This window comes from Carassius carassius, chromosome 17, assembly GCF_963082965.1.
Source record: "Carassius carassius chromosome 17, fCarCar2.1, whole genome shotgun sequence".
In the NCBI taxonomy this organism is placed as follows: Eukaryota; Metazoa; Chordata; class Actinopteri; order Cypriniformes; family Cyprinidae; genus Carassius; species Carassius carassius.
Genome location: NC_081771.1, coordinates 11,788,508 through 11,810,737, shown reverse-complemented (window position 1 = coordinate 11,810,737; position 22,230 = coordinate 11,788,508).

Below are 22,230 nucleotides of genomic sequence, written 5' to 3'. Positions count from 1 at the left end.
TGGGTAATTGTTGTTCTGTCACCCTCTTGCAGAAGTGTAGCACCATTAGATAGGTACGTGAGTAATAAAAAAATGTTTGATTTACTGAACTTGTTCTGATATATTTTAGAACAAGATATACAAACAAATGATTGGAAATGCAACATTGCGTTTCAAACATGTTTGTGATCTGTTTGATGAACTGTAATTAAGAGATGGTGTATATGTTGAGTTGTATTGAGCAGCTGCACTATTATTTATTGATTCAGTGTTATGGACTTATTAAATCATAATTAAAGGGGGTGGTGTTTCTGAAGTGGCATTATTAAAAAATTTTGTCATCATTAATTACAATTTTCATCTACAATTAACTCTGTTGTTTGTTGACTCTACTAAGGTTTGTTAAGTTTACTTGTAAAATGAACTAAATTATTGTTGGTTGAGATTACTTAAACAAATTGTGTGGAACCTGTTGACATAATATTTTTAATTAAAGCAATTAAATTTTTTTGAGTGCGGGTTTTATTATTTATTCTCAAAAAGCTGTGGTTTTAAAGGTCATCATTTACTCACCCTTAAGTTGGAAAAGTCAGTGGTTGCCATCAAATGTTTGGTCACCAAAACTCTTCAAAATATCTTCATTTGTGTTCAACTGAAGAAAGCAACTCAAACAGATTTGGAAAAAGTGGATGATGTAGTGCTGATTTATTGATACAAATGCAACTAGTGCAGTCTTGCATCTGTTTTTGACTGTATTGAAAATACAAAAGACTTTAGAGGACTTTTTTTTTTTTTTTAAGAAAACCTGAAGATAATATATGCTCCTGGTAAAATAATGAAATAAATTTAAACTCAAATATATTTCAAGAGTATGTATTCATTTATTTAGCAGTTACCAGCTGATTGTACATTATCCTTTATTTGTAAACTTTCACAAAGACATGAGATAACTCAATAACTGTTTCTTAGTTTGCTCATTTGGCTAATATACAACTTGCATGCATGAATGCATTAGTAATCCCACTCAAAGGAAGTCATATTTGTACCTTTTATGTAAGACTTGTGGTCTTATCTTCAGCCAGCTCAATGAAAATTTGATGCAGCTATCTGCTTATTTCAAAATCTGTTTTCAGATCTGTGGGATATGTTCACTAGCATTCCAACATCACATCAAAAAGACTTCAATCAAGCCTGTAAACATCTGACAAGATATTTAAGCATTGTGCATGCCATCTGTTGTCCTTGTCATCGCTTGTTATACACGCAGATTATTCTTGTAACAGTGACATCACAAATTTGCTTCCCCTCACTACTAACTAGAAAGTGAATAATTAAAAAAAGTTGAAAGACCTCATGAGATATGGCTTCACCAAGTTCATGTTCCAAGATTTCATAGTGCAAATATACTTATAACAGTTGGAGTGCAGAACCAAGGCACCAAAAAAACAAAACAAAGGAGAGCATGTGGACCAATTATTAGTCGTATAGATTAATGCTTGGCAATGTTCAAGTCGGACAGATTTTTGTTCAGAAATCCAATCCCCAGCTGAGCTGTTTGCTTCACAAGCAAATCCCAGCTGCATCGGTCTTTTACAACACCTGTTCAGGGTTTTTTCTACACAAGCTGCGCAGGTTCTTTCGCAGCTGACTCACAAATCACGTCAAGTGCGTAAGTGGGGTGGACAGATAGCCTTCTTTTGCACGCTAGTGTGCCATTCCTTCTGTCATCATGCATCCCCACGGCCCACCCTTAAACCTCCCAATTGGTTATTTCTAGTCTCGAGGTTTGCAATAGATAAATAAAAGGGTTCATTATGAAGAGTATGAAAGATTGTCCTAATAATTCAATGCATCATTCACACATTGTTTAAAAAACACACATTACAAATAAATATAAAAAATGAGTCACCTGCAGTCTTCTGCCAATATGTTTGTGCAGTCTTGTGTGAGATAGTGAAGTGCTCTGAGCATAAAATATTTCACATGCTCAGTATTTTAATGAACCTGCCTATGGGGTACAATGGAGATAAGGATTTTGATGAGAAAATAAATATCATAATTTGGAAAACTATCAAAATTTTTAGCCTGTTTTTCATAATACAAACCAAATACGCATACGCTGTCTTTCTGTTTGTGTTAAATTACATTTGAATGAGAGAAGATAAAATATTAATGAATGGTATACCCAGATTTACTTCCTTGTACTAAAGCTTGGAATTAGAAATGTGGATGACGTCGAAGTTTAACAAGATTTGTGGTTATTCTAATATCTGCTGTAACCTAATGCAATACAACACAGTTATACTCTCTTATACTGTATGAATGGTAAAGTTCTATCTATGTTCACAAACATTCAAAAGAAGTTTTTAATTTATTGTCAAGCCTTTAATCTGTATACTACGTTATATGATCAAAAGGTTTGACATAATCTCTGTCTGCTGGCATCTCGGTTTAAGACTAATTATTTACATCAGCTAAGCATCAAAAGACAGCGTGATGCATAACAGATGTCACTGACTTGAGATTTATGTGCATTTTGTTATGCTACAGATTCATACTTTTTAATATGAATTTAATTTGCTTTCACGTACCTGAGTAGCTTCAGAATAAACACTGCATTGCTATTTCATCTGAACGCAAACTGAGAAGGGCGAATCATTATGAAGTAATTTACATGGTTTTGACATTGGAATTTAATCATGCGGCTCTGATTCAATTATACATTTCTCCATGACAGAAATATGTTTAAGCTATATGCGAGTTAATGCAGAGTTCACAATCGTAATCGAACCTCAGCCCACTGCTAACTTTTGCAAATGATGTCAATCCCACAAAGCTTCATGCTGAGATTTTCTCATAAACAGACAAGTATGATTAACTGTGTTTATGTACAAGGATGATATAAATCAACTGTGCTTATTTATTTATTTGTTAATATTTTATTTTATTTTGATATTTACATATGTTGACTCCCTGACTTGGTTGTCAGTGCAGTGACCCAGTAGACTGAATGGTTAGTCTAACTGGGTGATTTTTGGTCTCAACCAACTGGCTGAGAGCCATTGCTTTAGCAGTTACTGTACCATATACTACACTTACATAGATAGGATGGTTCTCTGTTTCTAATATGGTTATCTATACTAGGTTGTCAGTGGCCCAATAGCTATACAGAAAGAAAGATGAGAGATTTTATTATTTCCACCTTTAATTTCAGATGTGCAGAGAAATTTCCATGAGAGTCATTATCTGTATTTATAAGGCAGATACCTGACCAAAGAGATATGAATTGCATGTGCCAAGTCCACAGATGATGGGGTCACTGACGCTGTATGATTTTCATTTCACGTGCAGCATCTCTCTCCCTCTCTCTCTCTCTCTCCCTCTCTCTCTCTCTGTGTGTATATTTAAGAATGTCTGTGGCTCTGTTTGAAGGTGGTTAAAGGGCAGAGGTTTGGCCTCTCACTCTCCCTCTCAGTAATTGCATTTATGGAAATGGTCTTGGCAGCCTTTGCCCTTTACTTCTTATTTCCTACTGCAAGAAATCATGGAAATTCATGACTTAATAGAGGAAAAATGCTCCTTTAAGACTTTAGTTAAGAAGATGGCACAGATATGTGGCATACAACTGCAGGAAATGGGAAAAGGAAAGCTGGGACGCCAAAGCACATATTTTGTCTTTTGTTGATTACTGTCAGTTTCCCCACAGTGATTTATGTAAAGCAATTAGCATGAGTAATGTGGGAGCACACGGTTCTGTGTTTGTTTGTTCTCCCAAAAGAGCAGTGAAAAATTAAACACCTGCACAGATCTATAACTAGGCTACGCATTCTGGAAACAAGCAGCTGAGCACAAAAAGGCCTATGACAGCATTTTCAATTACACCAGATTGGATATGCTTCCTATCACTCTTTGCATAAAAAAATACGAATTTCATTAATTATTTGTACATTTATGTGAATTAATGATAAGAAATACAAATATCATATCAAAATACATTTTATACTAGTGATGTGTACACTTTTTAACAAGGCATGGTGGTATATGTAAGTATCTCACGTGCATCTATTTTATACTACTTTACATAAATAAATAAATCAAGTATTATATTACTGTATAATAAATTATATTGGAGTTCTAAGATGCTTATACGTTGAGACTAAAGGAAAAGGAAACAATAAAAATATGTTAGCTTTTGCATTGCATTGCATTTTGTTCTGTGATTAGAATTCAGATGGCCTCCTCAGCACAATCAGCCAAACATCAACGGAGGCCAAGGACTTTGTCTTGCCCTGAAGTTGCATTCCCTTATCTTACTCAGTGCAACTGAAGGCAGCCTGTTCCCCTGGCAACACATCCTACTGAGTCTTTTTAAACCACCCCACTATCTTTTTCTCTTTGTTTAGTTCTCACTCTCATCACCATCTCTGTGGTACCCTTTTCTTGCACTGTTAGAAAATCTTAGGGGTTCAGTGGGCCAGCATATGTCATTTCCTCTGACCAATTGAAAGAATTCACAGGTCATGCTGATGGATCTTAGCGCACCTCTTTTCTGTATTTCTTTAGATCAGACACCACAGAGACCGGTTAAAGCAGAATTATATCACCAAACAGATCTTTAATGATAATCATATAACAATAGTTAGTTTCACTATTTTTTATATATATAAAGGTTTACTCATTAAAAATAAATATTAGCGATACAGACTCCAGTCATATCAGCTTAATAAAATTTTACCCAGAGAAGCCTCATGGTGGCAGACATTTTAAGATCACATGTATCCTGGTAATATCAACACTTTCGCTTTTTATGGATATAATATCTTATTTTAAGTTCTGTGTATTTATTTAATTGTTCATACATTTTTGTTAATACAGTAGAACTGGCAAATGAAATGTTCACTTTTACGTGATATTACATCCACACCACTAGGTATCAGTATAACTCCCAAGAGGACTACTAGATTTGTCAGTGCAAATATCATCCAAAATCACATACAGTAATCTCTGAGAAGGTACTACTTTTGACTAACTAGTTATTTGCAACCAAGAGAAAAATATGTTCTGTCATCTTCTCACTCATTAACATATTGACGCTTGGTCGGGACCCCTTGGAGTCACTTTTTGACCCTCAAGGTACCCCTTTAGTGCCATTTTCTAACAAAAAGGGTACCTCTTTAGTGTCACATTTGACATGCAATGAACTGACACATCACATCCACACATTATTAACCACGGAGAATTGGTGAGTTTTACCATAAATTATATAAATCTTGCTTCCTGTTTTTGATATTCCACCTCTTGGATCCCTTGGGATGTTCTTTTTGGAACCGTCAAAATATTTCTCAGATAAGGCTATTTCTTTGCCTAAAAAAAAATATATACAGTATGTAACTGCTGTTGTAAATGTCTTCTGGCCGTGTTTCAGGTGCACTATTGTGCATCAGGCAATTCTATTCTGAACTGAGGAAGAACTTCGAGACCTACTGTGCTTTTCAGGGCCCTCAGCTGATTTTCTCATGTTTCCCTCAACTTGTTCTGACACATTTTGGCCCAGCTGGGAATGGTTTTCTGTTCCATCATTCATTTGAATCATTAAAAATAAACAGTAACATTTGGACAGCTGTTATCTGAATTTTACAATTTACTATATTCAGTAACTAACCAAATATGGCACCAACTATCACCAATGCATTTGATTCCAGTCGCTCGCATCTAGCGTAAATGAAATGGACTGCATAATAGTCCAATTTAATGTGAATTTGGAACAGTATAATAAAACAAATAGCATTTGGGAGTTTGATTCTGCGATGGCCTTGCAGACTGTTGATAACGTTAAGCCTATGTGCCGCGTATGTTCTTGCCAAATAGTAGGTGGTACACAATTCAACCCATCTGTTCCTATATGCTTGTATAAGGCGAGAAAAGTACAAAAAATCACTGAGATTAGGCATATTGATATTGCATTTAAAATGGTAATATAAATGTGAAAGAAGGAAATTAAAAGAAAACCAATGCCACATGTGTAATGTAATCTGCTATACATAATACCTTGTTACATAAAACGGGGATTTGAGCTGGTCCTCTGTTAGGGTACACAAGGCATTTCTCTAAAACTGAAATCTGCACATTCCCTTGTTAAACACATACTCCCTTCAGAATCTCTCCTGCAAAAACATGTTCAGCATTGTATTAACTTTAGCATTTATTAATCCATGTTTTTCTTCATCTATGTGACCAATTTGCCAAACAGAATGGGAAAGACACAAGGGTCAGTTTATGTTGATAAGAGATAAACCTATAATCTAAATTCTGAAAGAATTATGCAGTTTCTCATAGAGGCACATACAGGATTGGAAGGGGGTCAGAGGTGATCTTATCTAGTTTGTAGTAAAATAATTATGGGAGGATGGAGAGAACTAGGTTATTCCAGGTCTTTAGGTCCAAACAGAATGTTCCTCCAAGGGACCCAGTAAAGATAAGACTGCTTTGTCCCCACTGCACATCAGAAATGGTTTTTGGTCCCAGCTGTGGCTGTGTGAAAATACCTCATAGATTAGACTCAGCCAGCAATAGCATTCACATAACATTTCTTCCAGTCTCGCACAGTGGAAAAAAAAAAGGTTTGTTTTTATCCAAATATCTGTCTTAAGTCACTCCTTTACTAGTGATTCAACAAACTAAAATAATGATAATAAACATTTCTTCCTATATTTATTTTGTGAGACAGACAGTGCAAAGATATGACAGGATGTTCTGAAAAAAAAAACTACATTCGAAAAGCTCTAAATATCTCGATGCCTCTCTCCTTGCTCTCCCTACAACTGTCCGAAATATCCACCTTACTGTCTCAAAATGTCCTCCCCCTGTCTTTCCTTCTCAGATCTCAACTATCAGTTACAGGCAACGAGACATTATTCCCTCTCTCTCATACTAATGATGACAGTGATGTAACCTTATCATGTATCTGTAACAATGGTCAAAATCCAGACAGGCATAAGCTCTAAGAAATATACTGTAGCATGGGTACTAGAGGAAATGCAATCTAATAGGGCCCTCTTGTGGTAGAAGAGTAATAATGAAAATGAAAACGGTTGACCAGGGCAAATTGTCACAGCTTGGCTATATTAAAAGGTAACACTTCAGTAAGTCCATTTTAGGTGTTCTAACTTTGCAACTATGTCATCTATCAGTCTGCTTAATAGCTTCGTACATTTTTAGACATTTTACTGACTATAAGTAACTTTTCAAGTACGTTAACTAACCATAACCCTAACCTATGAATAATCTAATCAGAATTAGTTGACATGTAGCTGCAAAGTTACTAATAGCTAGTAGAATGTCTAAAGTGGACTATCAATATAAAGTGTAAACTTATTAAATAATAATATTATAATACATTTTTCCAATATTATTTATATTAATTTATATTATACAATTTTGCAGTTGATATTAAAATATTCAGAGGTAATAATATCACTTTATAAAATCATAATAATTGTATATATATATATATATATATATATATATATATATATATATATATATATATATATATATATATATATATATATATATATATAATTACATTATTATACATTATTATATTATATTCAAGATATTTATATTTAAATTATTTGTTATTTTTTTATAATTTTATTTATTTAGAAATTTAAAAGGATAAAACTCTAAAATATAATGACAGTTTAAACTAGATGGCAAAAACCAACAAAGATACTGTTTTTTTAAGCAAACATTTATGCAACTGGACTTTTGACTCAAATTACAGATGTACAGCCATTGCCCAAATCTTTAATACCTAGGAAGTCAATTTATCATTTATAGGCAAGGAGTTCATTTGTATGAGAAGGGCAATAATAAACGTCATATTTTAAATACTAACAAGTGTAGTTAAATTATTTAATACTACTACCGATTTTCAGTTTAGATTGTTGTTACACCACACTAAAAGTATTTTAATAGACTGCTAATAATAGGCTTCAGGTTCGGAAAGGGGAGCTGTGATTCAATGCTGTCATTGCACTTCATGCATTATTATTTATTGTAACACAGGAAAGCAGAACACGCATCAGCAATTTCCAAAACCATTTGCAGTTCAGGGCTGACCAGAGGATGACTCACCAAAAAAGAAAAGTTGTTCCAGATACACAGGCAGTGTTGCTAATAAGTTCCTCTGACTCAAATCACATACCTAGATGACACCTTCTGTTGGCATAAAATGAGCTGTTCTCTCCTGGTATTGTGTATTCTTACCATTGGCCCATGCTATAAAAATCTAAACTAATATTCCACAAGTAATCCACATAAATCCAGTCCATCAAATAAGGTCAAACAATTACTTTTTTTTTTTTTTTTTTGTGGATCACTTGTGGATAATTGTGATGTTTTTATCAGCTGTTTGGACTCTTTTTCTGACGGCACCCATTCACTGCAGAGGATCAATTGGTGTTCAAGTGATGTAATGCTATATTTTTCCAAATCGGTTTTGATGAAGAAACAAACTCATCTTGGCTACCCTGGCTGCCATGACTCACTCACTTTATCTATATCTCTTTGCTCAAAAACTAGCTAAATTAGTCCGTCTCTTGAGCATTGTTGTCTTGATAACTCACTGATGTTTGAGCTGTCTACCTAGAATATTTCCAGTTTTCTTTGGAAATATATGATTTATCCTTTATAGGCTTTAAATGCTACCGAAAAGAGCCCTTGCATATGATAACACAGAATTGCTTACAAGCCTGGAAGCTCAAGAAGAGAAGAAAATGAGATGAGTGGAAATACGATAAGAAAGTGACAACACATGAAGAAAAAAAAACATCCATTCTTATCAACAACACAGTTATTTTTCTCTGCAAGAATATATATATGTTAGACTGTTTATACAAATGATCATTATGAAATTCCTGTAATATCTCATTCTAGCTCTGCATACTTCAGTATCAGGTGAGCTTCCTCTTATTATGGTGACAGTTTTAAAAACAAAGTCAAATATTATTCTGACGTTAAGTAAAAACATTCAACATAGGCTTGGTGATTGGGGATGCCTGTGGGGTGGTCAGAGTTTTAAAGTGCTTAAGTGGCATAGTGTTCATCTTTTATACTAATTCTTCATTTGTTCCTTCTGCTCACTCTTGCTTTATATCAGTAACATATCATTCATAGACAATTTTTATTATTATATGTAATTTATCTAATGGCAATATGGCCAGATTTCATTTATGGTCAGAAAATATATGATTTTTTTTTAATGATTTTTTTTTTCCCTATGGTGGACGAACAGTTGATTTAGCAGAATTATCAGTTAATTTCCCAAAATTTCCATTTGATCAAAAGTTTAGAATCATAAAGGATTTTTCTTCCTCCTTTATACTAATTCTTCATATGTTCCTTCTGCTCACTCTGACTTTTATGTCAGTAACATATCAGCTGTCTTTACATATATATGAATATATTTGTAGGATGAACAGCTAATTTCCCAGAATTATCCAATTGATCAAAAGTTTAGAATCATAAAGGATTTAACTTTTTATTATTAATAATATTTGTAATGATACAAACCTTTCATATTCATCCGGAAGAAGGAGGCGGGAACCGGCGGACAATCAAAATGAAGCTTTAATAACAAAATAAACACAAAACAGCGCACCAGCCCCTCACGGACGACTGATGCGCACAAAATAAAACCAAAACCTAAAATAAAGCCCAGGCCTGGTCCTCTCTCGTCCTTCACTGTCGTCGCTCCAGTTTTATATCCTTCCATCTCCTCCGTGGGCCTCGAGACCGGAGAGTCGAACAGGTGTAGTTCATCTCCAATCACTCCACCGGCCTCGCTCCCACGTCCCTCGGCCCTGCCCCACTCGTCACATACCCCCATCGCCCCTCGCAGGCCGGGGGGTACTCCTGAGACTGCGCTCTACTCCCCTGGAGAACGGTGCCGACTCCTCCGCTCCCTCATGGACGGCAGCTGCCCCTCCATATCGTGGGCGGCCGGCAGCGAGCTCGCCCGTCCCCGGCAACTCACCCCAGCCCACCGCCTCGAGCGTCCATGGAGGCACACTACTCGCCTGCTCGATGGCACCGCGGATTCACCACAGCGGCGAGAGATCTTCAGCAGCGCGTCCCTCCTTCTCCCGGGCTTCGGCACCACTAAATGTGCATCTCAGTAAATTAGAATGTCATTGAAAAGTTCATTTATTTCAGTAATTCAACTCAAGTGAAACTTATGTATTAAATAACTTCAATGTACACAGACTGAAGTAGTTTATGTCTTTGGTTCTTTTAATTGTGATGATTTTGGCTCACATTTAACAAAAACCCACTTTGGGTTGGTAGGTTTGTTAAATGTGAGCCAAAATCATCACAGTTAAATGAACCAAAATTTTAAACTACTTCAGTCTGTGTGCATTTACTTTATTTATACTACTGGGCCATTGAATGGTTGAATCTGATTGGCTGACAAACGTTCTGAGGTGTGCAATTATTTTCTGGGAAACGCACGGCATTACAGTTTCATATCACTTGGCATAGTAAACTGTAATAACGGTCACACAGTTTGAACAAAAAGGTGTTGTCAGCACTGCCCTGATGATTTCATCAGCCTATATAGTGTAACAACTTATAGGCTACGAATGACATTTCCCACTAACGAGGAGACAGCGCTGTTTAGAGACGCAAAGAGGTAGCCTAATTCACACAAGCTCTCTCTCTCTCTCTCTCTCTAATTACTTAAGTAATAACTGCATTAGAATGCTATCAATGGCTCAAGCATCCATTACCAGCGTTAAAATGACTTTTTGGTACTAGCAAAAGAGGCATTGGATGAGATGCGGAAGAAATAATCCTACTCACAATAGCGATTTAGGTACAAAAACCAGACAAATCCCTTTAATATATCATCTGATCAATGTCTTCAGGTGTGTTAACCGTGGTATTGTCACGGCAGAAGTAAGGACAGGAAGCAGTTGCAAGTAATTGATGTTTATTAAGAGAAGTATCGTCAGGCTCGATGATGGTGGGTGACGCAGGGACCTCAATGGCAACACAGACAGGTGAGGAGGGGATTGAGTGCGCTGGTGGTGGTGGTGGTGAGGAATCCGCGTGATGACTGGTAAATCCAAAAGCGACCGAACAGGAACAAGACACAATGAAGCAGAGCTGGTGGAACACAGACAAGAAGCACGGAGGACCTCGAACAACGATCTGACAAACAAGAGATGAAAGACAGGGCATTAAGTAGGCTGGTGGAATTAGCTGCAGCTGCCCGGTAACACCCACATGAAACAATCAACATGACGTAACATGAGACGAGCAGGAGACGGTGCATTCATGAACCGTGTCAGTACCCCTCCTTCTAAAGACGCCTCCTGGCGTCCCCAGACTCCCTTTCCTATCGATTGTAATCATCGATAAGACAGTGATCCAGGATGTCTCTAGCAGGCACCCAACATCTCTCTTCCGGACCGTAACCCTCCCAGTCCACCAAGTACTGAAATCCGCGTCCCCTCCATCTAGAGTCCAGAATATACAATTGACCGAATTCGTGGGTTCCCCATCTACAAGTCGCTGCAGGGGGCGGGGGGATGCCGGGGCAGGCGGATTAATCGGGGAATGAAATACAGGCTTTATTTTGGATACATGAAAGGCGGAATGAATTCTCCTGTACGCTGGAGGAAGTTTGAGGCGGACTGCCACCGGACTAATGATCTTGGTGACAGTGAACGGGCCAATAAAATTTGGAGCCAATTTATTAGAGACGGACCGGAATGTTCTGGGTAGAAAGCCACACTTTTTGACCCACGACATATACGGGAGGCCTAGACCGGTGGCGATCGGCTTTAGCCATCGTGCGCGCCGCCACTTGGAGTAGAGTTTCGCGGGCTCTAGTCCAAGTGCGGTGACACCTCTGGACAAAGGCGTGAACGGAGGGGACCGTGACTTCAGATTCCAGACTGGGAAAAATAGGTGGCTGGTAACCTACACTACACTCAAACGGAGATAGGCTCGTAGCTGATATTGGTAACGTATTGTGGGCGTACTCCACCACAGACAGTTGTTGGCTCCAGGATGAAGGATTCTTGGAAACCAAACATCACAACACCCTTTCAAAATCTTGGTTTGCTCTCTCGGTTTGACCATTGCTCTGGGGATGAAACCCTGAGGACAGACTTACAGTCGCTTTTCACGCCAAAATTTGGACACAAATTGGGGTCCCCTGTCGGAAACCACGTCTATAGGGAGGCCATGTAAACGAAAGACGTGATCTACGACGGTCAACGCTGTCTCCTTGGCTGAGAGTAATTTGGGCAAGGGAATAAAGTGGGCCACCTTCGAGAACCGGTCCACCATGGTCAAAACTACCGTGTTGCCCTGGGAGGGCGGGAGGACAGTAATAAAATCTAGTGTGATGTGGGACCAGGGCCTCGAAGGGACCGGCAGCGGTTGAAGTAACCCATCAGGGGGTCGATTGGAAGTCTTACTAGTGGCACAAACGGAGCAAGCCAAAACAAAACTGTGAATGTCGCAAGCCATAAGTGGCCATCAGAATCATTGCTTGACTAAGAATTTAGTACGGTTAACTCCTGGATGACAAGCCACATTAGAGCAATGCCCCCACTGGATGACGTTGGACCATCAACCGTAACGGTCAAAAATACGCGACAAAGAATCGGGTTTGATGTTCTTGGAACCCGGGCGGTACGAGAGAGTAAAGTCAAAACGTCCAAAAAAAAAGTGCCCACCGAGCCTGCCTGGAGTTCAACCTTTTGGCAGTACTAATATATTCTAAATTCTTGTGGTCGGTCCATACTATAAAAGGAACCCCCGAGCCTTCTAACCAGTGGCACCATTCCTCCAATGCCATCTTGACTGACAACAATTCTCGGTTACCAATATCATAATTGCGTTCGGCAGGGGATAATCGATATAAAAACGCGCATGGGTGCACCTTGTCGTCTGAGGGAGAACGTTGGGATAACACCGCACCTACCCCCACCTCCAACGCGTCGACCTCCACCACAAACTGACGTGATGGATCTGGGGTGATCACGATAGGGGCTGAAACGAAGCAGCTCTTCAGTTTGGCAAACACAGCCTCGGCTGTGTCTGACCACCTGAACGTAGTTTTGGGGGAGGTCAAGGCGGTCAGAGGTGTGGCTAGTTGGTTGAAGTTGCGAATAAAACACCGGTAGAAGTTGGCGAACCCCAGAAACCTCTGTAGGGCCTTACGGGAATCTGGCCACTCTACCTCAGCCTTAACCTTCTCGGGATCCATGCATATTCCCTCAGTCGACACGATATACCCAAGAAACAGAACAGACTGTGCATGAAACGCGCATTTCTCTGCCTTGACAAAAAGCCCATTCTCTAGAAACCTCTGAAGCACTCGTCGAACGTGCTGCACGTGTTCCTGGAGAGAAGAGGAAAAAATCAATATGTCATCCAGGTAGACATATATGAATTGATCGATCATATCTCACAGCACGTCATTGACGAATGCCTGGAAGACCGCTGGGGAGTTGGACAGCCCAAAGGGCATGACCAAGTATTAAAAGTGCCCCCTGGGGGTGTTAAAAGCGGTCTTCCATTCATCCCCCTCCCTGATACGGACCAAATGATAAGCATTACGTAAGTCCAATTTCGTGAAAATCAACGCTCCCTGCAACCTCTCGAAGGCTGAAGACATCAACGGCAAAAGGGTAAGTATTCTTTACCGTGATGTTGTTCAGTCCCCGGTAATCAATACAAGGTCGCAGCGATCCGTCTTTCTTCCCCACAAAAAAGAACCCCGCCCCCGCTGGAGAAGAGGAAGGGTGGATGAACTTCGAAGCTAGGGAATCAGAAATATATTTCTCCATAGCCTCCCTTTCTGGGACAGAAAGTGAATATAATTTGCCTTTAGGCGGAGACTTACCTGAAAGTAAATATATGGCACAGTCATAGGGACGATGCGGAGGAAGAGTAGCAGCACGAGACTTACTGAACACTTCCTTCAGGTGGAGGTACTCCGCGGGCACGTTAGACAAATCCACTGCCTCCTCCTGAAACACAGACATAGAAACAAACGGACAAGCAGACACTAGACAAGACTCATGACACTTGTTACTCCAGGCCAGGATGGAATTTAATTGCCAGTCTATTTTGGGGTTTTGCAGGAGGAGCCAGGGGTGACCGAGTACTATGGGTGCAAGAGGAGAGTCAAGGATGTAGAAGGAGATGGTTTCTGAGTGGTTGCCTGATGTGATGAGGGTGGTGTTTTCAGTGATGTGTGAAATGACCGGCAGTCTCTGTCCATTGAGGGCGTGAACCGTGATGTGGTGCATGAGGGGTCTGAGGGTAATCGTCTAAGGTTACGTATGTAACCCTGGTTCCTCGAAGGAACGAGACGCTGCGTCGAGGACGTTTGGGGAACGCGTCCAACGTGACGTCTCTGAATAATGTGTACAATCTGTCCCAAGGAAGGGCGAGACGTCATAGGCGGGTGATGTCAGAGACCAGGAAGCATAAAGCATGAGCGGCAAAGCCGGAAGTCAGCCTCAAAGGATGAAGCAAGCGTCAGCCAGAGATGCCGGAAGTGTGGCACTGCGACGCAGCGTCTCGTTCCTTCGAGGAACCAGGGTTACATACGTAACCTTAGACGTTCCTCTTCAGGAACTCGAGCTGCATCGAGGACGTTTGGGGAACGAGAATGCCCACGCCGCCAGACTTTCAAATCTCTGCCTAGTGTGGAAGAGCACAGCTAAAGCAAGAGAAGGAGCTTGACAGAATTGGGGGACAACCCGTCCAATGGCCAAACTTCAGAAGGAGTGAGTCTTGACCCCCAGGAGAGGGGAGATCAGAGGACTCAAGACTTAGGATAACATCCTGATCACCACTTAGCATAAGCTTCTTCTGGCCGGAGGCCTCAGCCTCAGCGCACCATAGAGGAAACATGTAACCAGAGGGTTTCTGCCCACTGACTGGCCACCGAGAGGGGCGCGGTAGGCCACCATGGCCGCCACATGGACCTTCATGGTGGAGTGGGTCAACCCTGCGGAGAGCCTGCAGGAACTCCAGCACTGTACCATATGGGCAGTTAACTGGTTCGAGCTGGCGGTCTCTGCATCAAAAAGTGAAAGGCTTCCACTTCAAGGCATACAGTTTCCTCATTGAGGGAGCTCTGGATTGGAGAACGGTCTTACAACCTTGGTTGAGAGACCGAAAGCTAAGAGCTGTGCCTCCTCAGAGACAGCACCTACAGCCTCTAAGCTTCATGCGGGGGCGCACCCTCCGCCTGCAAGAGGAGATCTCTCCTGACGGGAACCTCCCATGGAGTGCCGTCAAAAAGAGAAATCAGGCCCAGGAACCATACCTGGCCCGTCCAGAACGGGGCTACTAACAGCAGCCGGACTCTGTCCCGGCGCACTCTCTCCAGAACTCCCGAGAGCAGAGCAATCGGGGGAAAAATGTACAGATGAAGCCTCGGCCCTCTCTGTACCATGGCGTCCAGCCCCAGTGGAGCTGGATGAGTCAGAGGAAGCCAGAGGGGACAGTGCGATGTGTCTCGAGTCGCAAACAGATCCACCCGAGTCTGGCCCAACTCTCCAACTCTGCTTCATCACCTTGGTGTGAAGCCGCCATTCCCCGGGCCTTGGCCCCTGCTACAACAGGATGTCTGCTCCCATATTAAGATGCCCAGGAATGTGGACTGCTCTGAGCAAGAGGAATACGTCCTGGGCCCACACAAGGATCTGGTATGCTATTTGTATAAATGGCGTGAGTGCAGACCTCCTTAGTGGTTGATGTAAGAGACCACCGCTGTGTTGTCGGTGTGCACCAACACATGGTGACCTCTTAGGTCTGGGAGAAAATAACGAAGTGCACGAAGCACGGCCAGCATCTCCAGGCAGTTGATGTGCCATGTCAGATGGCGACCACTCCACAGACCGTGGGCAGGGTGGCCACTCATGACCGCACCCCAGCCGGTGAGGGACGCGTCTGTCGCTAGCATCCCGCGGCGACAAGGAGCTCCCAGCACCGGGCCCTGAGACAAGAACCAAGGCTTCCTCCACATATCCAAGGCACGTAGGCAGCGCCGCGTGACCTTTAGCATGCGAAGTGGGTTTCCCTTCGGGGAGAACCCCTTGGTCTCGAGCCACCAATGTAGGGGTCTCATGTACAGCAGGCCAATAGTATTCACGTTGGACACAGCTGCCATCAGACCCAGCAATCTCCGTGACTGCTTGACAGTCTTAACCCCAGCTCTTTCATGTGAGCGAGAACGACATCTCGGTGCAGAACCGTCATCTGCTCAGATTGAGCTGATATCAACCAATCGTCAATGTGGTTGAGTTGTGAAAGTGTGGGGTGAGAGTGCAAGGCCAGAGGAAGATCCGTATTGGTAGGCTTTTGCCCCCAAAAGCAAACCTCAGGAACTTCCGAAGAAGAAGGATGGAGATAAGTGCATCTTTCGATAGATTGTGACACACCAGTCCTTGGACTTGGCCTGTGCAGGCGTGCTAAACTTCAGTCCTCTGACTGAGAGGTTCAAAAACCACAGATCTAGAAAAGGACACAACACCTCATCCTTCCTTGGAACAGTGAAGTACCGGCTGTAGGACCGGACTCTGCAACCCAAGGAGGGACCACATCGATGGTCTCCGTCCTCAGAGAGAGTCTACTTCTGTTCCATTACCAGAGCCTGCTTGGGGCCCACCAGAACTGGATTCTGTGGCCTCTCACTACAGTGTGCAGGACCCACTGAGACAGCCAAGCTAGCTGCTCTGGAAACCTCCCAGGAGGTCACGAGCCTCTTAGCACTGCTACGTTTCCGGGCGGTAACTGAGAGAAGCGCTCGCTGGAGACCGCTGCACCCTGGAACACTGGCAGGGTTGGCAGATCGATCTCCCGAGGGCACTGAGGAGAAACGAGCACCGTGTAATGCGGTGTATACCGCTCTTCCCCAGAGGGGCCTGCCCTCCGAGGTCCTGAGCCGCAGCCTCAGGACTCTCGTAGCTGAAGTCTCCTAAAAACGACGTGCCTCAGACCCACGTCGTCTGCTAGGAAGACTAGACCAGAGCCTTCTCGGGGCAGGACCCCGTGAAGTACACTTGGCAGGGGCTCCCACACTCCCATGTGACCTCCTAAGGGAACCAGTCTCATGAGACTGGCCTCTGGTGTGCCTAGAGTCACTAGCTCGGTGTCCTGAAGCGGCGGACCAGCAGGGGACGACCATACTAGCTGCTCTAGATACCTCCGTAGAGGTAGCGAGCCTCTCAGCACCGCTACGTTTCCGGGCGGTAACTGAGAGAAGCGCTCGCTGGAGACCGCTGCGCCCTGGAACACCGGCAGGGTTGGCAGATCGATCTCCTGAGGGTACTGAGGAGAGACGGGCACCGCGTAATGCGGTGTACACCACTCTTCCCCAGAGGGAGCTGGCCCTCAAAACGTCCTAGGCCTTATGCGTCAGGACGTTATGATGAAGGCTATCCAGCGAAAACAACGGTCTGTAGAACTGCTTTCCACTAGAAGCCTTCGGCCTGGGAGCGCCACTCTGACTCTAGCGTCTGCGGAGTACAAAAGTGACACCCCCAGCACGAGGGGCTGGAACATGGTCGGGACTGCTCCGCCCAGCAGCCCCTGACCACCTCAACCTCCTCAGAGGAAGAGCGGTACACACGTGTTCTCACATAAGAAATTACATCCCTAGAGCCCCTGCACATCTAACTTCACATAGTCAGATAAATATTAATATATAGTAGTCAACAACCAGACGAGTCAACACTGTCTGGTGTAGAAAAAAAGAAAACTCACATAAAGATGAAACAATGTAATACACGCGTTGCCTCGGCAGCGTGCATGTTCTATATATTTTTTTTTTAATATATATATATATATATATATATATATATATATATATATATATATATATATATATATATATATATGCTACTCAGTCACACACACAGCATCAATCTCCTCAGAAAAGATGAATGCTGCAGCGAGCTCTGCCTCCGAGGACGAAGAAACCACAGCACGGGTTTTCAAGCCTCGAGACCGAGCTCTAGATCTAGTGAACACGGGTGGAGATAGGACGAGCCGTCTCCAACCCGTTCGCCAGATCATCTGCGATTCCCGCCATCGCGGTCGCCTCCGTGCATCAGCCCCAGCGCGACCGCAACTGCAAGATCGCATGTACGGACACACTCCTCGGAGCGTGCCCGGCGAGAGCGGAGCGCTTAACAGCGAGAAAAGCACAATCAGCCCCCCGAGAGCCGACTGCGCGAGCTCCACTCCTCATTAATGCTGCTCATTATAATATTAGGCATAATATGCTTCTGTAACTGGTGCTTGTGTGACTGGTGCTTGAACAACTGGCGAGCTCATCGATGCCTTTCCATATCAATCTCCTCTGAGAAAGACAGGCAGTGCGTCGCGCCCTCTCATCGGGGAGAAAGTACCACAAACGCGGGCTTCCGAACCCCCGAGAGCGGGCGCCGGATCTGGTGGCTAAGAAAGAAGATAGGGACTTGAAAAGACCCGTCTTACATTCCTTCCAGCAGATCCGAAAGCGAATCCCGCGAGCACAAGCACCGCTCCGTTTTTTTTTCTCGACAAAAGCGGGGCTGACACCACGAGAAATGCCAGTGAAAGCTCTCTCCTCAAAGAGAGCCTTCTGAGAGTGAAGCAAAGGCTCGAATTGCAGCCGTCAACTCCCTCGAGAGCTGACACTGTGCGCTTCACTCTCAAGCAGACAACACACGAGCTGCGTGTGTCCCTACCTTTTTTTTTTTGGCAGGGAAAACACAGCCTGAACGCTGCCTGCTCTCGCCCAAAACTTCTCTTGATTGAAGCTTTGACAATGGAGTTTATCAGTGGACAAACGACACTAAATAAGACTCACAAACAGATAGTGACTGACACACACACACACAGAGCGCTTGCTGAAGACACAAAGCTGACTTCCGGCTTTGCCGCTCATGCTTTATGCTTCCTGGTCTCTGACGTCACCCGCCTATGACGTCTTGCCCTTCCATTGGACTGATTATACACATTATTCAGAGACTGGACACGTTCCCCAAACGTCCTCGACGCAGCTCGAGTTCCTGAAGAGGAACTGAAGTCTGCGTGCTAGTGCATTGTCCATGAAGTTACCTTCAGCCCCAGAGTCCAGAAGTGCTTGACAGTCGTGAGTCTGTGCTGACCATCTTAGTCTTACCGGGAGGAGCGTAGATGATGATGAGGTCTTCTTGGCAGAGATCCCACCCGATAGTAGCCTCATACTTACTACCGGGCTTGGCCTTTTACCAGACAGATGTAGGCGTGATGACCGGTCCCCCCGCAGTAGAAGCACAGACCCAGGGACCTCCGCCTCTCCTTCTCCTGCCGGGAAAGCTGAGCTCGCCCTACCTGCATGGGCTCGTGATCGTAGGAGGGGCTGGCCGTGTCCCCGCCGCTGACTCGAACGTCCGTCTGAACTCTCGGTGTGGAATTGGGTAGGTTCCGTCGATCCACTCGTGTCAGTCGTGCATCTACCCTCAGAGCCAGCTCAATGAGTCCATTGAGTGAGGTTGGAAGGTCCAGGGCGTAGATCTCCTTCTGGATGCGGTCAGCCAGCCCATGCAGGAACATGTCCCACTGCGCCTCCTCGTTCCATCGACACTCCACCGCCAGGGTGCGGAACCCGATGGAAAAAACTGAAACGGATCTCTCTCCCTGACGTAATTCAGCTAGCATTCTAGCCACCTCTCTTCCGGCGACGGCCCGATCAAAAACCCATTTCATCTCGGCGGAGAGTGTCTGGAACGAGTCGCAGCATGGATCTTGATTCTCCCACACCGCCGTTCCCCATAATGCCGCCCTCCCAGTGAGCAGGGTTAACACAAATGCCACCTTGGCTTGTTCGTTGGAGAAAGTCCTGGGTTGAAGAGAGAAATGCATATCGCATCGTGTTAAGAAAGCTCAACAGAAATTCGGCTCACCCGAGTAGGTCTCCGGAATGGGGAGGCGTGGTTTCGGCTGGGAGGGGGTCTCCGGTGGTGTGGGAGGAACGGGCGGTGTGAGTGGCGCAGTGGGAGCTCGTAGAAGCTGTAGTTGCTGGGTAAGCTCGGACACCTGCGCCACCAAAACCTGAACAGCGCGACCAGTGTAATTAAGATTCCGTTCCTGGGAGTCCATCCTTCGAGCACTGGCGCTGAGGAACTCTTCCAACGCCTTTGATGGGTTACTCGCTGCTTCCATGGGTGGTCAGATTGTTCTGTCACGGCAGAAGTAAGGACAGGAATCAGTTGCGAGTAATTGATGTTTATTAAGAGAAGTATCGTCAGGCTCGATGATGGTGGTTGACGCAGGGACCTCAATGGCAGCACAGACAGGTGAGGAGGTGATTGAGTGCGTTAGTGGTGGTGGTGGTGAGGAATCCGCGTGATGACTGTTAAATCCAAAAGCGACTGAACAGGAACAAGACACAATGAAGCAGAGCTGGTGGAACACAGACAAGAAGCACGGAGGACCTCGAACAACGATCTGACAAACAAGAGACGAAAGACAAGGCATTAAGTAGGCTGGTGGAATGAGCTCCAGCTGCCGCTGATCAGATGATCAGCGGTAACACCCACATGAAACAATCAACATGACGTAACATGAGACGAGCAGGAGGCGGTGCATTCATGAACCGTGACAGGTATAAGCAGAATAATTGACTCCGGGCTGTTGAATTATTAGAAAAATATGCACACCTAAGGTGTAACAGCCACTCCACTTTGCGTCGTCAATTATTCTTTATTTAATACACAAGTTTCCAATTTGAGTTGAACTACTGAAATAAATGAAATTTTAGCTATGTTTATGTTTGGTTAATGAAAAACTATATATATATATATATATATATATACATATATATATATATATATATATATATATATATATATATATATATAATATATATATATATATTGTAGTTTATTTGGAATAGCCTATATTCATCTATCTCATAAAATAACTTGAGATTCACTTGTAAACATACATTACTTTTATATAGTCTAAGCAATACTTTTATATAGACAAATACAAACCATCCTTACACCATACTACACTTAGATTGCACCATACATTGAGATGAAAGATTGCCTATCATATTTCAAAATGTTACACTCAATTTCACACATTTTAGTCTGGAATTGGAAAAGTACAACTAGTAAATGTGTTTATGTCACAACACCACATTATTTAATCCAAATAAGAAACATTAGCATGACACATCTCTTCTGCTGGCTTGCACCCGTGTTCTGTTTGTGAGGTAAACATAAAGCTTATTCCTCTCAACAAGTCTTCTGAGGTAAATACAAGGCTTTTTACTTTTAGCCTCTCCTTCCAAAAACCCAAACTATCCGATATTAACATATTGCTGCTTTTTTTTTATTGTGATGTGAGCATTTACATGTTGCGTGTCTCATGTGGAGATTTATAACATCAAAACCATGAATTTTTCGCAAATAGCACGTGTGTGTGTGTGTGTGTCTGTGTGTGTGTGTGTGTGTGTGTGTGTGTGTGTGTGTGTGTGTGTGATCTGCTTTGAAATAGATCAGACAGGACAAAATGGACTTAATGAAGAGGTTGGAGTTGTGTGATGGTGTGCAGTAATGGGTCAGCAGAGTGAAGAGGAGGGGCCTCAGCACACATCCTTGGGGGCCCCAGTGTTCAGTGTGATGGTGCTGGGTGTATTGTTGCCGACCCGTACTGCCTGAGGTCTTCCAGTCAGAAAGTCCAACAGCAAGTTGCACAGCGTGTTGAGCCCCAGCTGGACCAGTTTGTAAATGAGCTGTTGAGGAATGATTGTGTTGAATGCTGAACTGAAGTCTATGAACAGCATTCTGACGTATGAGTCCTTTTTGTCCAGATGTGTGAGTGCTGAGTGAACGGCAGTGGAGATGGCATCATCGGTCAGGCTTGTAGTCCGTAATGGTCTGTATCCCCTGCCACAGGCTCCTAGTGTCTCTGCTGTCGCTGAATTGATGAGCTATCCTCCCGGAGTGCTGTCTTTTAGCCTCTCTGATGCCGCGGGACAGGTTGGCCCTATTTAGGATTTTTTTAATTTTTTTAATCATTTCATTTATTTATATAGAGTTTTTTTTTAGAAAAAGATAAAACTCATAAATAAAAAAACAACAAAGATACTTCTTTAAGCAAACATTTATGCAAATGGACTTTTGACTCAAATTACAGATGTACTGCCATTGCCCAAATCTTTAATACCTAGGA